The sequence below is a fragment of the Strigops habroptila genome, chromosome 7 (genome assembly GCF_004027225.2).
Source record: "Strigops habroptila isolate Jane chromosome 7, bStrHab1.2.pri, whole genome shotgun sequence".
Lineage (NCBI taxonomy): Eukaryota > Metazoa > Chordata > Aves > Psittaciformes > Psittacidae > Strigops > Strigops habroptila.
Window position 1 is genome coordinate 57,234,533 of NC_044283.2, and position 13,562 is coordinate 57,248,094.

The following is a 13,562-nucleotide window of genomic DNA, read 5'->3' on the forward strand; positions in this document are numbered from 1 at the left end:
GGGTAGCAGCTTTAAACCTCTAAAAAGTTCTGAATTTGTGTTTTTACATGCTGAGCTTTTAGGGCTGTCCAAGCAGGAGATCATTTGAATAGGATTTTCAAAGGCACTCAGAACACATCTAACCCCTTCCCATATCATAAAGTAAATGAAAAATACACATTTCCTGAAATTAAATCTTGGTCTTCCAATAAGCCAAATGAGAGAACAAAACTCTTCACTGTGTGGTTCATGGAGGCATCAGGGCTTAGTGGGTAAAGCCTGAAGCCTAGGGAGTTCTGAGAAAGTTTTATCATTATCTGCGGGGCCTGGAGATGAGAAATAGGTGTGTCAGAATTTCACCAGCAATCTCTGCTACTAAATACTACATAAATCAACTTCCTGAATGCTCAAACTTGAAAATACTCCTAAATTAATGAGTGACTGAATTAGATACTGGATTATCAGTATCTAATACTTTGAAATCCAGTTTTGAAAGAAAGATTTATCCTGTGTTTGAAATGCTTCTTGAGTGAGTCAGCTCGGTTTTGTTGAAACCATAGTAATACTTGATTACCTGACATAGCTTCATTTTCTATATGGCTCACATGCTTTTCAACACAGCAACTGCCAGAACACATTAAGCCTGTTCTACTCTTATCAAGTGTCCTGAACCTGGCCACAGCAGTGCAGGCTGCTTGATAGGTAAAGCACAAAATAACATAGCTGACAGCATAGAATAATCCAGTTATGATGGGTGCATCTCTGCAGTGCTTTCAGCTAGCCTACCTCCCAAAGTTTTTTCCCTCTGTAATTATGAAGGATCATACAGATAGTAATTTCTCACTATCCATAAAGCTATCTTGGCTTCACTGCCCATAGTGCTTAGCACATTAGCAGTCCCCCTACAAATGCACACTCCCTGTTTCCATCATACCTATCTAAAGACTTCAATCTCCCAAACTGTTTTCTTCTTGAAAACTTGAATTTTTATTTTCTACTTTAAATGTAAAGCTAATTAGGCAGTAGCAGCTCAAACCAAGCAACTAGCACCTCTTCAGCGAAGTATGTTAGCTATGAAGCTCTCTTCCTATTCTTAAGCTCTGTCAACCCTTTACACCATCTTAAGAGTGTGATGCTACTTGGAAATCCTTATAATGTATTTTTTTATGCTAAATGAAGGTAGCAGTTTTCTACCTGGGCTCTCAAAATCCTTCAATGCTTATTACTTTATAGGAGCTCTTGTTTCTGTCACTGTTAGTCAACCATTCTCTGGAAAAGTTCACTGATCTTTCTTCAGAGCTATGTTCAGAGCTGGAGGCAAACACAGACAAATACTTGGAAGCAGTAAGCCTGCGTCAATGCTAATGGTCTCCTTGCCAGTTTGGGGTGATGACAGCTAGCAGGCAAAGCAGTTGAGATACTAGAGAACTGGCACAGTCCCACGGGTGATGGGACCAGCAGACACTTCAGGAAGTGCCACCCTCCCTCCCCTGGCCTATTAGGCCAGATCTTGTGGCAAGAAGTTTGAACAAACAGGCTCACAAGGTGGGCCAAACACCACATCTGTAATCGCCTCTCTGCCTTTAGAAGAGATAAATACCACATCATTGTATTGTGCAGAGCAATATGGGTTGTCAGCATTACAGCAAATAAAGGCAGTGATGTGGAGCACAGAGTGAAGAAATTAATCATTTTTACCCTATCCTGTAATTCCATATGTGGCAGTGTATAAGACTGACGATTGCAGTTTGACTTTTTAGAGTGGGAATACAGTACCAACCAATGATTTTCGGGACAACTATGAAAACAGCTTGCCTAGTTATCTATCTCTAGCATGTCAGCTTCTTCCACAAAAAACACATCTACAAGGGAAAAAGAACTAAGTTCTGATCAAATTGGAAACAGTGGTGAGCTTTTATGGTTGGCATTATTACAGTATTTTACATAATGTTAGAGTAACGGATTCCTCATCTTTACAAAACACGTACATCCATGAAACTGGAAGGCTAAAAACCAGTGCAAAGCGATGCCAATACTTGCATTATTCTAGTTCAGCCTTGCTGGCAGTAGTCACCTACTTGCAAGTCTGCAAGGCCTGCAAACTTGCCGTATCTCCATTCTGCCTGCAAAGACCCTGAGGGATCCCAGGTGGCCACTCAGCTAGGCTCCCAGCTTGCTGCAGCTCTGTTTTCCTGCCTAGCCCCAGCAATGGAAGATGTGCACTTCCAGCTTTCCTGGGCCAGGACTGTATACATGCATGCACACATTTTCCCCAGGAATAGGAAAGGAATACTTAACCTTCCTAAAAAAAAAAAAAAACAAAACCCCAAACCAGGCAGGGGTCATACATCTAAGAGACGAAAGGCACAATCAGATACTATATGGATACTTCTGGAGAAAGTGTTTTAAATGCTCAGAGCTTTCGCTCCCAGCTCTGCATCATTCTTGCATGATTAAAAAAATGCATGGTTGAGTTTGTGTGCTATTTGGTTTAGATCCACAGCACAGGAGTCAAAATTAGACTTGAGAAGAGTCTAATTTTGAGTCAATAATTGAGTCAAAATTAGTTTGAGAAGAAAAATAATAATTTTGTAAGCAAAAGTTGTGCCAGCCATCCTGTTAAGCACTGTGGATCTCCAAGCAGTATTTTTGGCACCAATGCAAATAAATGTAAACTGAGTAAAGACTATATGAAAACAGCATGATGAAATTTAAATGCCAGCAAATAATGTTTTCACTCAACAGGAATTTAATTTAGGAGATACCGTTTTAAATTGCCAACTACTTTAACATTTGCAACTAGAGAAAGAAGATCATTCATGGGCAGTTCTCTTCACAGGTCAGGATATAGTTGTATACAAGTATAAATACAAAAAATTATTGACATTTTACTATTACAGATAACCTGCTATCACCATGTAATCACCAAATTATACACAAAGTATCATATATCAAGTACATGATAGAGTGTTACCTTTAGCAACATAAGTGAAGAATGAGCCACAAAACTCAGTAGTTATAGACATAATCTACATTACTGTAATAAACCCTTCCTATTGTACTGTACAGTTGCATATTCTTGATAGAATACACACCGTGGAAAATGATTTTAACTGGACTAAGAGATTTGGACCTTTCCACCTGTGAAGCAGTGCATTCTCACAGCAGACCTTGGAAGGAAGAGCAAGCATCAGTTAAATGAAAACAGTGCTTCTAAGATGAAAAGAATACAATAATATGTGAGGACAATCAAGAAAGATTACAGAACCCTGGGAGCAGTGGTCAAGGACTCTGGAGCACAGGTAGTTTTCTCATCAATCCTCCTGATCAAAAGGGAAGGGGCCAGTAAAATCTGGCAAATCAACAAATGTTTATGGGACTACTGCCACAGCCAGGGGGTCATCTACTTAGAGCGTGGGACTCACTTTGAGAAACCTGGTCTTCTGGGGCTGATGGGGTCCACATCTCAGAGAAAGGGAAGAGTGTCTTTGGTCACAGGCTTGCCAAGCTGGTGAAGAGGGCTTTAAACAAAACTTGCTGGAGGAGGGGGTCATCAATCCCACCTCCTACCAGTCTGATGCTGGTGCCAGCTGGAGATGCCCAGAAACTGGCAAGCGGTCACAGGTCGGCAAGGGAGGACCTGCTGAGCAGCACAAAGGACTTCCAGCCACTCTGGCCAATAACCCAGGCCCAGCTGAAATACCTTTATGCCAGTGCACACAGCATGGGAAATAAGCAAGAGGAGTTAGAAGTGTGTACACACCTGAAGGGCTACAAACTCATTGGTATCATGGAGACATTGCGGGACACCTCCTGCAACTACAGTGGTGGAATGGAAGGATACAGGCTCTTCAGGAAAGACTGGCTGGGGAGAAGTGGAGGGGGTGTCACCCTGTACATCAGTGACCAGCTGCTGAGCACAGAGCTCTGCCTGGGGATGGATGAGGAGCAGACCCAGAGTTCATGGATCAGGATTAGAGGGCAGGGACAGGGGACATTATAGTGGAGGTCTGCTACAGGCCACCCGACCAGGAAGAAAGAGAGGATGAGGCCTTCTATAGACAGATAAGTGTGGCCTCATCTTCTGCACCAGAGACTTTTCCATTGCTACAGCAGTTCAATCGTCCATCAGCAAAATCCTCAGTCCTTGTATGGACAGCTTTTGCTCTGTAGCCTGTGCTCCACAAGACCAGTGCTAGCAGTGCTCTCTGCAACAAGAGTGGCTGTCTGGCTATAACCCTTAAGAGAGCTTTACAGCTTTTAAAGTTGTGTGTATCACAGCTTTCCTTTTCCCCATCACATTAATAATGCACTCATTGCTGTTCTTTTCCTGTTTTATCTGCATATGATAACTTCAAGTTGAAAGCACTCTTGTAATCACAATATTTCACTCACAGTCACCCTGTAATGTCTCATTTGAACTAATGTAGAAATGTGGCAGCATGTTGCCTAGTGACCAAAAGCATTCCTCTCCACCCTTTTCTCCCAAAACTGAAGCTTTTACCATGGCAAACAAGTGAGTATTTTAATGTTATGGAATTAAGTTTTATTAGATGTCAGCTTCCTAATAACATTGGAGAGATCTATAAAATAGAACTCCACACATCTGCTTGCCAAATGGCTTTCTAAACCTCCTAACATTTCCATTTATGAAACACAATCTTATTTTATATGGCATTTTATAGCACTAGGAAAAACACTTTCCAGTCAAAATGCATTTTAATACATATATTTGGCTTACATAAAGAAATACAGGAGACACTCCAGTATCTATTCCAAAGGATTTGCTCCCTTTTCTTGCTCTAATCCTAAATAGTCATGATCTGTATTTCACCTGCATCTTAATTGCACTTCCATTACACAGTTAATTCGAATTGTAGGAATTACTGAGAGAAGTTCTTCCATTTGTGATCTGCAGGTCACGATAATGGTCCCTTTGGCCTTAAAAACTTGTGTGTCAGGTGAAAACAGAGAGAATGTGGGACAATGCAGGGCGCAGGATGTCAGCTGCACTGCTGCCAACACCTAGCTCACAAATCTCAGGTCTGGTTCCAAGATCAGGCTTAAAAAGCAAGAATTTAAAATATAAAAAAGTGATGCTTGTTTGGTTTAGTTGTCTTCTATTTGTCGGTTGGGTTGTGTTTTATTTTGTTGTTTTGGGATTTTTTTTTTTTTTTGCAGGCTTCACTTCTCTTGTTTCTCCCATCGGTAGATAGGAAGAAGGCAAGAAACATACCATGACATATTTTCAAATGAAAGGTGCTGGTCTCATATAAAATGCTAAGAAAAACAAAGTACTGCAAAATTCAGTGAATTTAGCTGTGGATGTCATGATGACATGGCAGTAAAATTCCTCTGCCATCCAGATATACCATCTTTTCTGTGTCATCACACAACACCGTATCATCTCAAACCTTCTCAGAGGGTAATAGCATCCTTCATCCTTCTCTGCCTCCCTTGAAACACCACATCGACATCTCAGAGGCAACCAACCACCAGCATCCAGAATATTCATCTCTAACAAGAACCAAAAAGAGATGTCAAAACATCCCCTGGAAATGATGACTTAAGTTTGCAAAGTAAATTCTGGCATTTTCCTCTGCTTTGTGAAGCAAATTCAAATATTGACTAAAACATGGCAGCATAATATATTTCAGCCAAAATGGGCAGGATATTAAATGTGTAAAGAATGAAGAAAAAAATTCCACAAGAGAAACCAAGAGAAATAACAGTTCTCTTCACATACCATGTTGTCTAATGTTAAGAGTATTAAAATCCATGAATGTTGCAGTAGGCAAATGCTTTCTCTTCTGGAACAGAAATACCCTCTCTCTTGTAAGGAAGCAAGAGAACAGCCTGAAAAAAAAAAAAAAAAAAAAAAAAAAAAAAAAAAAAATACAACCACCATTGGGATTTGGTTATAAAGTTAGATTTACTCCATCCCTTTTTGAACAGAGGTTTGGTTTAAAATTTTAAAAGGCTCTAATTCCCAGTTTCATAAGTAACTTTTATTTTTTAATATAACTGGCTTCTAATTCAGTTAAGCATACCCAAAAAGTGCCCAGTTAAGTATAAACCATATAAATATTGTTCAGCTTCCAGCAAGCCTTGCTGCAGTTGGCAAGGCTAACAACCAGAGTTCAGCTTTGCAACAGCCAAGAGGAAGGAAAGGCACAAGTGAAATAAGAAATTTTAAAAAGGGGGATGGAGGAGCTCTGCTGGACAGTATTAGAGTATGGGCAAAAAGGAAGGACCTTCGGGCAGCCTGAAGGGCTACACAGAGCCCAAGTACATAGGAAAAGCCACTGACTGTTGTGCCTTAGGCTGCAAGCAAGAAAGCTTTCCTGCTGTTAGATTTTATTCTTGCTAAGGGAATTTGGAATTTGCCCACCCATTTATCAATGAGAAAGACTCTTCCAGCTAGAGAAAGGATCAGGGATGGGACTGTTGAGCCAAATTTCTACCTTCTGAGCTGGCTACAGCAGTGATAGCAGGCATAGAATTTTGCTATGGGTTTCACATTTATGATCTTAGATTTTATTAAAAAGTGATGGAAAACATTCTTTATACAGCCTTGCTTGAGTTTTATTTATGAATACCAAGGGGCCAGATTAATAAAGTGAAATAAGGATCATGTTTCTTTTTGGCTGTAAGCAGCTCCTTATATCACTGAATGTAAGGGGAGGAAGAAGAAGAGATGCTGTTGTAAACCATTGAATATGTACCATTAGTTTTGCTTCTTCATTGCAGCCTGATCCCATCTCTCTCTCCATTTTGCCTTCTGTCCTCTCTAGGATCCTTAGATGTCAGCTTTGAGCAATACAGGTGCTTCCTTTAAAAAGAGACTGAAAACAGATCCTGGAGCTCTTATACTGACCAAGGATCATAACTTCATTTCCTACCTGCTCCATCTGGAGCAAAGGCTGGCGTATGAATTGTGGCCAACTCAGTTGGAAAGCCAAGGAATGCAGAGAACTTGGCAGACATTATATGTATGGATATACAACAGAACAATTATCGGCCCTGTACCAGAGCTCCACACATGCCAGCAATCAAGTCTTTCTGATTCAGGGCCTGGAGACTACAGCCCAAGTCATTTGGTTGGGAAATGGGAGTAGGTTATTACCCTTGAGAAACACAAGCAAGCCCAATTCCATCTGTGCTGTTGCCTCTATGCCACAAGCATTAGCTTGCTAGATACAGACTCCTGCGTCACCTAAGGCAAACTGACATTAACTGCCTCACATGTGTGCAGCTGAAACAGCATCTGTAAAGTCTTCTGTACAAATGTGCTGTGGCCTGTAGGAAAGCAGAGAACAGGTGTTCTCTGAGGGTCCTTCTGGGTTTACTATGCTGCTGCTTGTGGGAGAAGGAATCTTTCCAGCCCTGTTTCTTCCTGCTGGAGCACTTAAAAACTTTTGGGCTGTGTGTATCCTCATCCCATCCCCAAACTTCCCCTTACATCCAGCTTCTCCTTGCATTTATAATCCTCCCTGCACTGCCACAGTCTTGAGACCTGTCAACCCACTATGGACTGCCCCACATTACAACCTGGCCCAAGTGTTTTGCATATATTTAAAAATAACACCACCACATTCAAAACCCACTAACTCAATCTCAAAAAGAGAAAGAAAGGAATTACCTGAAAACGTAGCAAAGAAATGAAACGTTTGTTTCTGGTTGCCATCCATCATATTTTTAAGCATATTATTTGTATTACAGATAGCAGCTCTCACAAAGCTCCGAGACTTGGAAGTCGGTCCTTAAATAAGCTGTGTAAAAGTCAGGGTAGGGAGGAGAGGGCCAAAAGCTAAAGACCTATTGAAAGCAACAAAACTGAGAGAATGGAGAGCAGGGAAGATAGAAAAATCAGAGAAACAGAGGCTTCTGAGGAAGTGGGGCCCCTGTTTTACTCCCTATATAAGTGGAGAACCTGCAGTGCTCCTAGATGAGTTTTCTTTGCCTCCTTTCAGAAACAGTGCTGTGGATGTGGAAAAGAAATGCAGTATTGCTCTCCAAAGCCCAAGTGCCACCAGAGCAAATAAAGTCTTTTCTAGTCAGTAGGACTGTGTCTGATAAAATATGGTACAAGTTTGGGCAGCACAACCTGGAGCAGTATAATGGGAAAAAAAAAATAGGTAAGTACATGCCATGGGAGTTCAGCTGGGATAACAGCAAGGTAACCAAGATGTAGACTCCATTTCAGAGCAAATAAATTATTAAGAAGCTTTCCAAAGACAGAACTAGATACCCACCACATGCGTCATTCAAGCACACAGGGCAAAAAAGCATCAGCTAGCTACAGCATAAGAGATATTTATACTCTTACAAATGAGGAAGTGATCCATTCTACGTGGTAGAATAGCAAAAAGCCTTGCTTCATTACACCACCTGTGAGACCAAAAAGGGTTGTCTCTTACCTACTTCATATTTTCAAGGCAGAAGCTATTAAAAAAACACTGTAGATGAGTATGGAAGTATCTTTTTCTGACACTTATTTGATCTCTTTAATCTCCCAAGATTTTATAACAATTGATAAATCCACGTGTTTTCATGATTTTTTACTGGAATTTCACAAAACAATTCTGACTTTTTAGTTATTCTAACTTGGGGATAATGGGAAAAATATTTTTTTTCAAAGTTTTCTAGATTTCAACATTGTTGAAGATTCTCTTTGCACTACCGAAGTTTCTTATTGATATGACTTTCATCTTCAACATCTCCTCTCCTCCCCTCCCCCATCCTGAATCACAGAATCAACTAGCTTGGAAAAGACCTTTCAGATCATCAAATCCAAGCATTTTGGGGGAATCTGTCACTGATTTCTTTCTCTGATGATGGCTCAGCTCTTTCTGTTGTCTCTTCTGATTTTGAGTGCCATCTGTGCTTTGTATTGGCTGCATATTGTTTAACCTCTAACTGTATTTCTTATCGGATTCATAGAGGAACAGAGAGAAAGAATGGGTTGCTCTGAGTTTACAGTGGAAAGCAAGTCTCCTCTCTTGGGGTCAAACTGTCTTTTCAAAAACATATCATACTGTTACCCTATAATGCTGAGTGAGGAGGGAAGGGGATGGCATGGAGAGAAGTAACGTAGCCACTTAATCCATCTTCTGGGTAGCTGTGCAGTAAAATATGCCAGCCTGAGCACACCAATGCACAGAATTGATTGAAATCTTGTTCCTTTCTGTCCATCTCCAAGCAAGCACTCTGTCCCCCTTGCATCATGAAAGTTGGGACTGGGCACTGGCCAAGGAGTATCATTTGAATGGCAGATGAATATTATAACATGGTAACTTCCTTAAAGAAAAAACAGTGTACCAAGATTAAAGTTTTGTATGCTTGCTTAAGTAAATTTGAACATTCTCTAATACCTGTAATAACATGACTGCTCAGCTGTACAACAAGCACAATCAGCAGTTTTCCAGGCATATTTTTTTATAGAAGGGGGGTGGCAGAATCCCTGAAAATCTTGATCATTAGGTAACTATGCTGAAAGCCCATTTATATAAGCATACATGCAAAATGGAAGTAGCAGCAAACACTGCTTTCTTCCGTACATTCTGTTTTTCCCTCCCTCCTTTTTTTATTCTGTTTTCAGTAGTAGTCTTGGAAACATAGACACCAAGTTCATCCTGTAAAAGCTGATTAATTGAATAAGAAAAAACCCATTACAAGATGAACAAACAATTGATTTTTGTTTTCCTGGGAACCACAACAAGATAACCCAGAACAAACATCAAACATCACACTTACTTCAGGTAAACCTTCAGTCGTTTTTTGGTTTTATAGACAAGTGAAAAGAATTTAAATCAACCAATGGTTCTTGTTCCATGTCACTTTTGAATCTTTTTTTTAGTACAAGCAAACCACAACACAAGTTATTTCAGAAGTAAAACTGAAATATCTCATTTAAAAAAAAAAAAAAGTCTACACAAAAAATGATTTTCAGTTTCACTTTTTTATTGGCTACAACAGGCAGTCAATCCCAAAATGTAACTTTGACAAAGGGACTTTTTAACCAAAAGATACATTTGGCTATAATAATCAGGATGCATACACCAATTTGTTCCAAAGCTATAATAAGACTTCTCAATGAACTGATATTAGAATGCCCAAAATAAGTATTATCTTACAGCAGTATGTCTTCACTACCTACACACTCTCAGAGGAACAAGACTGCAGCGCATACAGCCATTTGTAAAATTGTATTGAAAGAAATGCTTGAAAGAAAGCACAATACACTACATGTTGGAGGAGTTATCCTGCAAAAAAGAAGTGCGTCCACAAGCTCCACAAGTCAGCAACGTAGCTATTCTACCCCACTTCTGTCATCGGGACTATTATATTACTATATAATCTAGAGGAGTCACTGAAAACGGATCACACTGTGCTAAACACTAAGCACTCTACATATATACAGAGAACTCAGAAATCACTGTAATGCTATTAGTTAAAGCTTGGGAAAGAAAACAAGACCAAAAAGGAGTAGGTGACTCCTGGCCATAAATGCTAATCAGTGGCAAAGTTAGGAGCAAAGCTCCCAACTCATAATTCCCATCTGAAGATTTAATCTCAACTACAAAATTCTTTCAGAATATTTTTATAATCTAATCAACAGGAAGAGCCAACAACATAGGTTACGTTTGCAGAAGTGACCTGAAAACCTATTGTTCAGTATCCCAAGTACTCAACAGTCAAACTGAAATAAAGGTGACCAAGAACCATGACTACTTAAAACAGGATATACCTGGCATTTTTTTCTAAACAGCAAATCCTTTTCTAGAGTGAGCTTCTCATTTAAACATCCATCTTGTGATTAAGGAGCACAAATAAATAGACAATCCCCAGCAAAACTACTTGTCATTCTAGATTAACCACCAGTGCCCAGGAGTGAAATGGCAGAAAATATTTTAGTATTTTAATGTGTACTTCACTTGTTTGAAGGCTGCCAAACTTCAGCCAAATTTAGCACAGATTTTCCACTTTAGCGGAGGAGCTTCATGCCTTTTAATCAGAAGAATTTGATTTTTTATTTTTTTAAATTCTTATTGTATGCCTTTCTCTGTTTTTGTTTTTGCAATATGATAGAAATCCTAGTCATGCAAACACTGTGACATAGAAATAATTTCATACATTTGTATTCTGCCAAACCCTCTCACATAGTTTTTATCCAAATAGAGCCAGTGAATACACTTCTGCACCCTCTGAAGAAACCACAGATTCAGTTTGGCTCACACCTTTAAGTGGGGTCAAATACTGGTGGGGAGGGAGAAGAGGGAAGCTGCTACGCTTCTATTTATCTACGCTTCTATTTATCTATCATAACATCCAGATCTCCTAAGCCATTCAGCTTCAAAGGAAAGTTATGATTCTGTCTGCTAAGCAGCCCAAATATTTGACCATCCCCTCCTGAACAGGACAATCATCTCATAGTACTTACTATGAGATCTGACAGTCACGTAAATGAAGTATTTGCAGTTATGCAGACCATCCCCTGGGGTCAGAAGACCTAGTGTGACTGCATGGCTCATGGTGTGCTATTTGCAGCACTCCTCAGTGCTGAGAATCTCTGCAATTAGAGAACTGGCAAAAACTGTATTAACATAAAAGTAACAAATTCCAAAAGACTGAAAATGAACAGAACTATTAAATTGTCTGTGGGGAGGCCAGAATATAGAGAAGGAAAAACTTGCTGGAAAGAAGTCTAAATTTCAGTACTCTCTACAGGTTTAGAAAACAGAACAAAAAAACCCCCACCCTCCTGCCTTCAATTATTTAATAGAAATCAGTGCCTGAAACTGCAAAGAGAAAGGCCTCAGAAAGAATGAGGGCAGTCCCAGGGTTGGTTGGTTTTATTGTTAGGTTTGTTTTGGTTTGGTTTTTTTTTTAAACCACTGAAAATGGATGTCTTGAAATCTGCTCAGGGATTTTCAAGAAAAGAGTGAGGCATCATTATATGAAAGTCATGTTATTATAACAAACTATGGAAAAAATATACCCTAAGCTCATTCAGTACCTTTTAAAAATTGAAGTTTATGGCTGGATTGTCAAAAGTAAACACATAAAAGTAAGAACCACCCCAATGTTTACACGATACCATAGAAAATTAGTTGTTGTATTGCAGTATTGGTTTAGATAGATACAGTGTGGAATGAAAACTTCAGGGAACTTAACTGTGCCAGTATTTACCCCTGAGAAATGATTTGAAGAAAGCCAACAGCTAATATTTTGGAAACTGTATTGTCTTCAAGGAGTAGAAGACTTTTTTTTGCTGTAGAAGAGGCATCCAGTTCTGACAAGAAGTACAAATTCAATGAACCACAGACGTCTTGCAGAGACTTGTTAGGGAGCAGTGTAAAGTTAACAATAAATACTGTCCCCCGCGAAAATTCCTTAAAAAAAGCTTTTTTCCAAACAATTCTGTAGAACTGCAGAGTGACCAAACCATTTTGTTTTGACAGAACAAAAAGTCTGACTTTCATTTGAGAATCCAAAAATACTCTATAAGTAATGAAGGGGTTGGGGATTCAAAATGTTCCTTATGAAAAGGCCAGCAAGAGCGCTCTGAACTTTACGAGAGACACACATTCCCATTTATCCCCTAGAAAATATTTTGTATAAATGGACATCCTCAGCATCTATTTAATCTAGTCATATTGCTGACTTGGAAGACACTTTTTCTCTCACCCTGTGCATAAACTGCGGTTGGTAGGATGTTCACCAATGCAAGGTGGCATACCTTGAGGCACTCCTCAAAAGTTAGAAAGCTTAAACAGTTCTTGAATATGAAAACATATCTGTCCAAAAGACACAGAGCTGTATATAATGCTTTCGCTAGTGACAGAACCAGTAATCTCATTCATGGGTGCAAATCACTGTTTACACACACTGTGTAAATACTTCTGAAAGAATTTTTGGCAGGGAATTTCAAAGGACCCTGCAGGGGGTTTGCTTCCATAGACCAGCTCCCTCAAACAGCAACATTAACTTTCAACTTTGTCACAGGTAGGGTCAGTAAGAAACTAGGCATTATTCCAACTATCAGAGTTATGACAGGAAAAACACCCTTGTTTACTTATTCCTCTGAAAAACAATAATATTCTATAGGAGGAAAAAAAAAAGAAAAGACGAAGCAAGAAAATACGGAAGAAAGGGAAAGTCTACCCACTTGGCACAAACAACTCGGCAAGAGTTGTTGTTTGGAATAAAATCAGTGGCTTCGACCCCTGACTTTCTAAGAAATTGCCTCTTTGTCCTTTCTTCTCTTTGAAAGCAACTGTAAATATTTGCAAAGCCTCACAGATAACTTCAACGGAAAACCTCAGCAGAACTCTCCTTGACAAGATATTAACACATCTGAGAATGTAAAGACAGGTAAAGGATGGGCCATTACCTACTGTACCATTCAAATCTCTCTCTCTTACTTGGACCCATCTGTCCTTCTGCAGTATAGTTTTGTACTCAGTCCAGACCCTTTGCACTCAGTCCAGACCCTTTGCAATCTTTTTGTTTTGACCGTCATAGCACGTAGCACAAAGACTGCTCATTTGGACTAAGCCAACACCTTAATGCAGCACTGC